At 38.3% G+C, this 9,678-nt stretch overlaps 1 pseudogene; it reads left to right on the forward strand.

Annotated features, from left to right (window-relative positions):
- The first annotated feature begins 301 nt into the window (after positions 1–301).
- Positions 302–8,971, forward strand: LOC146312658 (signal transducer and activator of transcription 1-alpha/beta-like; annotated as a pseudogene).
- The last annotated feature ends 707 nt before the right edge of the window (positions 8,972–9,678 follow it).

Consider the following 9,678-nt stretch of genomic DNA (forward strand, 5'->3'; position numbering starts at 1 on the left):
GAAGACTTACTTGAAAATGTATATCGTATATTTCTTTGAATGAGCAGCGATAATATTGTGAAGTTAGAGAGTAAAATGTATAATGTGCACTAAAATGTTTTACGATGTCCACAGTTACGGGTAGGTCATGTTTTTCCGGCTTGGGGCGCAATTTTTGGAGTCATGAAATCCGTGAAGTCACCATAAACAAGGTGTTTTGAGAGGAGAACGAAGAGAAGCTGGGAGTTAAAGAACCTGATCAGCTGACATCATAAAGCAACAACAATCAGAGGAAGATGATAAACTCTCTGAGGAGAACATAATGACAGTGGAACTCAGCCTCACTCTGAGACCAGGTGATCTTCAGACAGGTGAGCTGTGCTGGAGAAAATATTCACTTCATAAATATTCATTATTCAAAATATTCATCATTTACTTAAGTAAAAACACTAATAATATGGGTTTTCTGAATAAAGAGCACAGACATTTACATTTAACTGATTTTGATTAATCATTTTGATATTCAGTGATTGATGAACATATACACACATCTATCTGTACAGGGGGGCATTGATGAACATATATTAGGGCTGCAACGGATCGCAGTTGACCCGTGTCCCGTACGGATCGCCCTCTGCGGTTCGGCATGCATGTGATCCGCGGACCACATGTGAGCATCATAGTTTTACTGTCACTGTTACTTTTGTATAAGTTATAATACCTGAAATCTCAATGCAGAGTTACAGTGAACAGACAGGACAGATGCTGCTGTGTGCAGCTCATCTCTGATTTCAAAGCCGTCACATCACCTTGAGTGAAATCCAGACCATAACTTTTTTCACTGATGTAACTCTGCTATCACCAAAGAAACAGATCATAAAACTGTGATGTTCATTGAAACTGTGGTGATATCAGCTGTCTTAACTTCTACACAGCTCCTCTCTGATCACCGGTGCAGCTCTGTCTCACCCCGTCTGTGACACAGTGTGTCTGCTGATTGATTGATTGATCATGACTTCTAACCAATCAGATGTGCTGCTGTAGGCGGGACATTGAGCCAGACTACAGAGCGTAGTTGTAGTAGTTGATCTAATATATGTATAATATACACATAGTACAGCACTGTATGTCTGAAGTTTTTAATATATCACCATCATTACTATTATCATTATTATTACATTACATAACTATGGTGATAATTACAGACAAAGATCAGAGATAAGTGCATTTTTAAAATAATTTAACCCTAATCCCACCACTTTTTTTCTTTTTTGCTGATCCGAACCCAAACCTGTGATAATAATCCGAACCATGAGTTTTTTGATCCGTTGCACCCCTAACGTATATACATACATATATCTATACAACTATACAACTACAGTCTGTGTGTGTGTTTGTAAATTGGAAGCCTTGGAAAAGAATGGCCTTGCACAGCTTTTTCAGTGTGTTGCCACTCTGCATGAATGAATAAGGCATATTCTCCGTTCACTCTTGCCACATCCAATATGGCGGCGACGTCGACGTATGATTCAGTGCTCAGTGCGGCGTCTACATATATATGTCTATGGTTCAAACCTCATACAGAGACAGTTACACCAGAAGCAGCTCAAGGTTTGACATTATTAACAGTTTAAAATGTCTGTCTCTCTCTGTCACTCTGTCTGCCTGTCTGTCTGCTTCTGTCTGTCTTGTCTTTCTGTGTCCAATTTTGACATTTTAGACTGCGGTCTATTTCAGCTGTTCATAAATTCAAACCTTGATCTGCTTCAAGTTAAATTCTTTCTTTCTTTCTTTTGGTCCTTTCAGTATTCAAATTTCTCTGTGCTGTAACATACAGGTGATTGGCCAGTTTCACCAACCGCAGGCTGCTCCTGTCTTCTGATTGGTGGATCGACTTAAAGCTGTTTTTTGGCTGTTCAAACCTCATACAGAGAGAATTACACCTGAAGTGTCCGATTTTGACATTTTAGAAACTTTATATACACACACACAAAAGCTGTTCTTTCTATCTGTAAGAGGACTTTTACAGACATACACAGAGACACACACACACTCATGTACATACACACATGGGTGCGACAGCATGGGCACAGACAGACACAGACACACAACCTCAATGATACATCTACTGCTATTAATACTGCTGGCATTATGGTGGGGATACTAGTTGGCAGCGAGCATCAGACACACTCAAAATTTCATGTGAAATTTTCAAGTTATTGTTAACATCTTGTTTGCATGTGTTTTGTTGTTGTTGTTGTTGTTGTTGTAGGCCATGTCCCTCTCCCTGTTGTGATCATCTCTAATATGTGTCAGCTGCCCAGCGGCTGGGCCTCCATCCTGTCATACAACATGCTGACCACCGAGACCAAGGTGACCTACAAATATCACATCATCTATAGAAGATTTATGAAAGTCAGATTCATCTTTAGCTTCTTTATGGTGCATTAGAGTGTAAGGAGGTAGAGGGAAAGTCTGTAATCATAACTGTACAAAAGGTTTTAGAGAAAGTGCAATTCTTTATATTTATATAACTAAAATTAAGGTTGTTGCAAATGTTTCTATGTGTCACTTGTTTATGTAAAAAATTGTTGGATAAATAAGTGATTTTTTTTTCTTCCTCACTCCTCCTCCAGCAAAATGGTCTCAGCTGTTGGAGGTTCTCAGCTGGCAGTTCTCCTCCGTCACCAAGCGAGGCCTGAACCAGGAGCAGCTGAACATGCTGGCCGACAAACTGCTGGGTACGATCAAACACAAAAAAAGCAAAAATGCAACAAGAGAACTCTTCTGATAGCTGCAGATGTTTTTAAGGTCTGTTTAATGTCAACCTGAATGTTTCTCTGCAGGAGCCAAAGCCCAGAGGAACCCAGAGGGACTCATTCCCTGGACCAAGTTCTGCAAGGTGAGACTCAGTCAGCCAGGTTATGAAAATGTCAAAATCAGAAATGAGTTTATTGCCAAGTAGGTTTTCACTTTCAAGGAATTTGCTGTGGCATGTTGGTGCATACTAACATAATACTAGAAATATAAATAAAGATTAAAGCAAAATGTATTTCTTTTACTTTTTTCATAAGCGATATCTGTACAGTTAATTCATCTTTGCTCAACTAAACATCTGTGTCTTTTGTCCTGCAGCAAAGTGCCAATGAGAAGCTTTTCTCTTCTGGCTGTGGATCGAAGGAATCCTGGATGTGATTAAAAGACACCTGCTTCCCCTGTGGAACGATGGCTGAGCAGCGTTTTTGTGTTTTGTGATTTTCAGAGTGAGTGGTGACCATTTCTGAGACGTCCAGAGTGGATTTGTAAATGTCTTTGTCGTCTGTGTGCAGCTCCATCATGGGCTTCATCAGCAAGGAGAGGGAGAAGACTCTGCTGAGAGACAAGTGTCCCGGGACCTTCCTGCTCAGCTTCAGTGAGAGCAGCAGAGAGGGAGCATCACCTTCACCTGGATCCAACACCACGTCCACGGTGAGCACACCATCAGTCACTCATGTCAGCTTATGATGGATTACTCATTTTGATTTGTCAAACTCAACACATTTGGAAAAGTAAAATATTGTGAAATGAATGGTACTTCCTGTTTTTTTTTTGACATTTCTTTTAGTAGAACATCCACAAGCAGAGCCAAGTTTTGAATTTTTCCACTGTTTGAACTTGAGTTTGTAATATCTGTCATTTTGGAACCCAGACAAGCCGGTCTTCCACTCTGTGGAGCCGAACACGAAGAAGGAGCTGACCGCCGACTCCCTGCCCAACATCATCCGCACCTACAAGGTGATGGCCGCTGAAAACATCCCCGAGAACCCGCTCCGCTTCCTCTACCCCGACATCCCAAAAGACAAGGTCTTCGGGAAGTACTATCCTAAACCCTCAGAGAGTAAGTCGCACACTTGCACACTCAAGTACAATACTTTTCTGATTCTTCTTCTCCACCATGTTTCAGAGGCAATAATCATGTCTTTTTTTTACTTCATTACATTTATTCACAATCTGCTGTAAATCAGCTGCTGCACATGAACTTACTGAAGTATTTTCAAAGACACTGTCTTTGTAATTTGAATGCAGCAAACAGACCCACCTCCAACAGCAACTGTCCAATCATAGCTTAGCAACCGTAACTAGAGCTGTCAAGCTTTTCATTTCTCTCCATGTTGAAGGTGTGCAGGAGGCTCTGAGAAGTTAGCATGTCTGGCTAACTAACACTAGCTTACTAGCTGCAGAAACTTTACCTCCAGACAAACTTGTTAGATCCCACTGCATCTGAATTTGTTCTGTGGGGGTTTGAGGAGGAGGATGTGGGCTGATGTAGAATCAGAGTGGGTCAGTGATGATGCATCTCTCTCTGGTTCACTGTCTCAGGTCTAAGCCGAATTAGCTTAGCTTCTTTCCCAGCTATCTTCCGCAATCGCGGTCTGGCTCGTCTGGCTGAGTGACCTGTCTCCAAGTCTGCTGCACTAACCTAACAAGTCCTTCCACTTCCTTTTTTCATGTTAATGAGTGTATTTCTGTCATCTATCATGTAGATATACCTGCTGTATTTCACCATCCGACCAGTGTCTGCTGACATTGACATTAAGTTAGCTTTAGCTTCAGTCTTTTAGCATTTACATTATACCACATACACAGCAGTCAGGTGACTTTACATTTACACTTCCACAGGGTTCTTGTTTTAAAATGTGTCAGATGGAAACATTAAAACAGACTTTTCGGCCGAGTCAGGGAGTCAGCATTAGCTTACATCAGCCTGCTACACTTATGAAACCTACTTGTGAGTCATTATTTTAACGGACAAAATCCACCATCATCAGAAATGAGAAGCTGCTTTTGTTAACTTCTCTAAGGATTGAAAAACCTCATGTTTCAACAGTTGCTTCGATGTTCAATCTGCCACTGATATCACTGTAAACTGCATACATGCAGCACGAGAATGGAAAGTTTATCAGACTTAGCAACAGTAACTAAGGAGGGCGGGGCTTAGTGAAGGGTGAATTGCTGCATCTTTCTTTGTTGCAAGCTTCAGACATTCATTTCCAGATCATTTTAAGTTAATAATTGATAAAAACACAAAAACAGCAACAACAGATTGTTTTCACATGTTTTAAGAAGGTTTTCAGGACTAGACGTCCAAATTCTGTCCTATGAAGGACCAAAAATGAAATGTGGTTGAGGGCCGCTGGCCAAAAGTAAATGTTGATGTTAAAGAAATGACATGACATTAAAAGTTGTGAATCTCCATGTTTGAAAGGCTGAAAACAGCTTTTTCTGCCATTTTTTAATGGTACAATTACAAGTACAATTCATCAATAATCAAAATCTTTTTTTTACTTTTGTAAAAAGTTTGTTTGTTCCTTTGTTTCCACTATAACATATTATGAATCAAACAACTAATCAAATAATCAAAAGAATAACTGACAGCTGCAACTATAGTAGTAAAAATAAGTCAGTTTTTTCTGCATCATAAGCATGTTTACTTTTGATGCTATAAATAAAACCTGAAGCTGAACCACATGTTGATATCATTCAGTGTGACGTCTCTGATGTCCATCACAATCAAACCTCCATAAATCTGTTTAGAAATCATCAATGAAAGATGCTTCAGAAGTTGTCTGTGATTAATCAGATTTCTAAGCTCTTGTCAATATCAAAATAATCCAGTTATAGTTGTCTTTACAGGAAGCTGCTAACAGCCTGAAACTTTTGGACCTGAAGTCTCACAAAGAAACTTTTTCGCCAGATTTTGTTGGTGCAGAAGAGTCTATCAGGGTTCCTACACAGTATGGAACACTGTAAAAAAATATTTGTGTTTCCAGACTATTGCCCCTTTTCTTTTTCTTTTTCTTTTTGTTTTTTGAATAGAAAATTCAGAATTGTAAAAAATGAAAGAATAATAGTAATAACACTTGGCACTTGGAGTGTAGCATTTTCCAACAAATGAGGGAAGAAATGATGTGAATTTACATTGTGCTTTTTACAGCAGACTTATCCCCATGATTAAAATCCCCTTAAATGTCTGAAAATGCTTTTGAATTTTTTTGCATTGACCAGTCATGCAAACTGTTGTCTGATGCCCTAAATCATGTTGAATGATTCTCAATTACAAAAGTTGTGATCAGTCAGAAACAGTCAAAGCACCAGAAGCGTCATTTTACTCTGGTGTTGAGTCGTCTGCAGCAGAATGTGCCAGAGACCAACAAATTCTGGCTTTTGCAGCCAAACTTTTTCTCTTCCAAATTAAAGAAAACTAGACCTTTATGGCTGCATTCATGAGTATTTCCATGGAAACAGTCAATGAACAACTTTTTTCAACTCATTTACAGTTACTTGTAAAAGAAGCTAAAAAATATAGGGGTGAACATTATACAAATATACAGTGGCGGACAAAGTACTCAACCCCAGTACTTGAGTCAAAGTATAGATACTCCTGGTCAAATATTACTCAACTACAAGAGAAAGTTGCTCAGTCAAAATTTGACTCAAGTTAAAGTACCAGAGTACTTGTTTTTGAAAATACTTAAGTATTCAGAAGTACATGCTTTTAAAAATACTTAAGTATTCAAAAGTACAAAGTACAAAGTACATTTTCTAATATCAATACATGGTTGTATTTTTCTAACAGTGCATTTACAGAATCTTGTAACTGAAACCACCTAATGAAGTACTCTTACAAAGTCTATAGAAACACATATAAAAACTTCAGCATAGAAATACAATCAGAAACAAAAAGGACAGATATTGTCTACATTAATTATGTGGTATTTTTCCCCCCCAATAAAAATAATCCAACATTAAAAGCCTACCTGGAATTATTTCTCTTTTTAGAATTATAATAACATCTTAAGATTTAATTTTGTCTTTCTCCTGCCGTCAACATTACTGAGTTTTGTTTAAATGAAAGAGGGAGAGCTTGCTTGTGCTTGTTTCAGAGCACCTGGTTGATGTATTTCTGTTTTTACATCAATCCCAGTTGAGAGCGGGTACTGTGATTGGTTTCCTTCTGTGATGAACACAGCGTGTGGCCAATTGTATTTTAGAAAAGAAAAACAGCAACAGCTGACTTTGAAGCTATGCATAGCTTAAAAAGTAACAAGTAATGACAACTTTCCTAGAAATGTAGTGGAGTCAAAAGTACAATATTTGTCTTTGAAATGTAGTGGAGTGAAAGTAATAAGTTTCCAAGAAAACAAATACTCAAGTAAAGTACAGATACTCAAAAAATGTACTTAAGTACAGTACTCAAGTAAATGTACTTTGTTACTGTCCACCACTGCAAATATATGAATATAATGTCATTGATTTAATATGTTCAGGTTAGTTTTCCTCCTCTTTGGTAAATGTGAGAAGAGATTTCTGCAGAGGAAAAATGTGTAGGAGCCTCATCTATCCACAGAAGTCACATCCGTTTGTGTCTTGACCTTTTTTCTGCCATTTTGAAGTTTTTTCCAAATCTATTTTTTCTACACTAAAAAAAGGTTGACAGAAAAACAGTCTCCCCAGCTCTCCTGAAGAAATGAACTCAGTATGAATGGGGCTTAAATTGTAGATTGTCGATTGTAGACGTGACCTTTCACTTTATTTCTGTACATATATTTCTCTTTATGAAATGTGGACTTTAAATTCGCCCTCATGTCCAACTGTAAACCAGTGAAACTTCAGAATGAGATTCTTACTGTAGGAAACCGTATCAAAGTATGATTTCATGTTTGTGAGGAAAATCTGTGAATCTTTCTATCACACAGCAGGTGTGTGTGAAGGTTTCCTGTAGCAGCCTGAGTGTTTGATTTCAAAATCTATCAGCTGTAGTTTTGTTTTTCACACGTGATGTTACAATGGGACGGCTAAAGCAACCGTTTATTTTTGGAAGAAGCTGATGATTATATGTGAAATAAAAATCAACAAGACAAAAAGATGATTGAATGAATGAATGAGACCTTTATTTATTCTGGAGAAACTGAACTCACCTTTCAGGACCTGGACTTTTGGGGTCTGCCAGCTTCCTTTGATATTCTCCAAGTCTGTTATCTGTTATCTCTACCTGTCCAGTTCTACTGTGTGCAGATAAAGGTGTCCAGACAAATGTGGAAAAGTTGTTCCACAATTACAAAGCAACTTACAAAGTGAGTAACAACAAACATTAAATATTCAATATTAATACCAACACTCTAATACAGTTTTTGGTGAGAAGTTATTCTTTAAGGATTCATATATAAATATATGAAATATGTCTAATTGAGGAAATGTTTTGGTTTGCTTTAAACTTTCTCTGTGTCAGAAAACAGCCTCGTCCCAGAACATGTTTAAACTAACAAGAACTACTGATGACACGAGGTGTAAAAATGTACTATTACAATCATATTTGTTTTAAAATATATTTTCTATAAAAACGTTCCTAGATTTCTGTCAGATTTTTACCAAAACATGATTTAATCAGGCATAAAGAGTAGGAGTGTAAATCACCAGTTTCATCTTGACACAGTATTATTTTTTTGTGAACAAACTTTTTATTAATTCATGTTGATGGAGCAAACAGAAAATAAATGTACATATATGGATACACTTTTTAAATAAGTAAACTTAAATGACTTGATATTATGTTATGCATGTACACAAAAGTACCGAGCCTGCAGATAAAATACAAACGTGCATATCCATGTATACCTTAACATAATATTGTATGCACAGTTTTGAAGTCCAACAGTCCCTCAGTGCAAAGGGATTCTGGTGGCGTTGTGGAGGTTCGTTGTGGCTACAGAGTCAGCAGGCAGTGCACTGCCTGGTTCAAACCCCTGCTTCAGCCATTCAGAACCCGGCGTGGAGGGAGGTGTGAGGCTGGGAGGGGACAGTACCCCCCCCCCGCGTCTTCACAGAGGTACAAGCAGGGGATTATGCTGAATTTTTCACTAATTTTTGCCTCCTTTTCGCCCAAGTGGTGCATTCCAGCCAGGTGGGAGACGACAACAGAGGACAGAGTCCCCCCGTCACTAAGAAGATGTAAGAAGCTGACAGTGACAGTGGACCACTGGGGGGCGTCTGCCTGTAAAATTCAAAACCCAAGTGAAAAGCAACTCTTAAAGCGACAGTTCATCTGCAGTCAAAAATACTTTTCTCCCCTCTGGTCCGTAGTGCTGTTTATCCATCTAAATATTTTTGGTGAGAGATATCAGCCGTAGAGATGTCTGCCTTCTCTCCAACATAATGGGACTAAATGACACTTAGACTGTGGTCCTTAAAGCACCAAAAAGTAGATGAGAAAAATTAAAAACCAGCGTGTCTCTCCAAAAATCAGGACTACGTTACTACTAGAAAAAAGTAGTTCTTAAATGAAACTGCTTAGAACAAGGTCTGTGGATTATTATTTTGGTTTTGAAATTTTTAAATGTATTTTTGGTGCTTTGAGCACTGAAAGCTAAGTGCCATTTAGTCCCATTATACTGAAGAGAAGGCAGAAATTGCTACGACTCTGGCCTTCAAAAGTCATTGTAAAAGTCTGCATTTTACGCCAAAACAATCTAGATGGATAAAAAAAAGTACGACATGCCAGTGGAAGAAATGTATTTTTGATTTAGGGGGTGAACTGTCCATTTGGCTTCAGTGGAAATTCTCTAAACTTTTCATATATTACATATTACAGCTTTAAAGGATCAGAATGTAAAATATGGCCATGTGTTGAAGGAGGCAGCACGTCCCCAGAGTCACTGCTGA

This window comes from Lutjanus erythropterus, chromosome 16, assembly GCF_056507025.1.
Source record: "Lutjanus erythropterus isolate fLutEry1 chromosome 16, fLutEry1.hap2, whole genome shotgun sequence".
NCBI lineage: Eukaryota > Metazoa > Chordata > Actinopteri > Lutjaniformes > Lutjanidae > Lutjanus > Lutjanus erythropterus.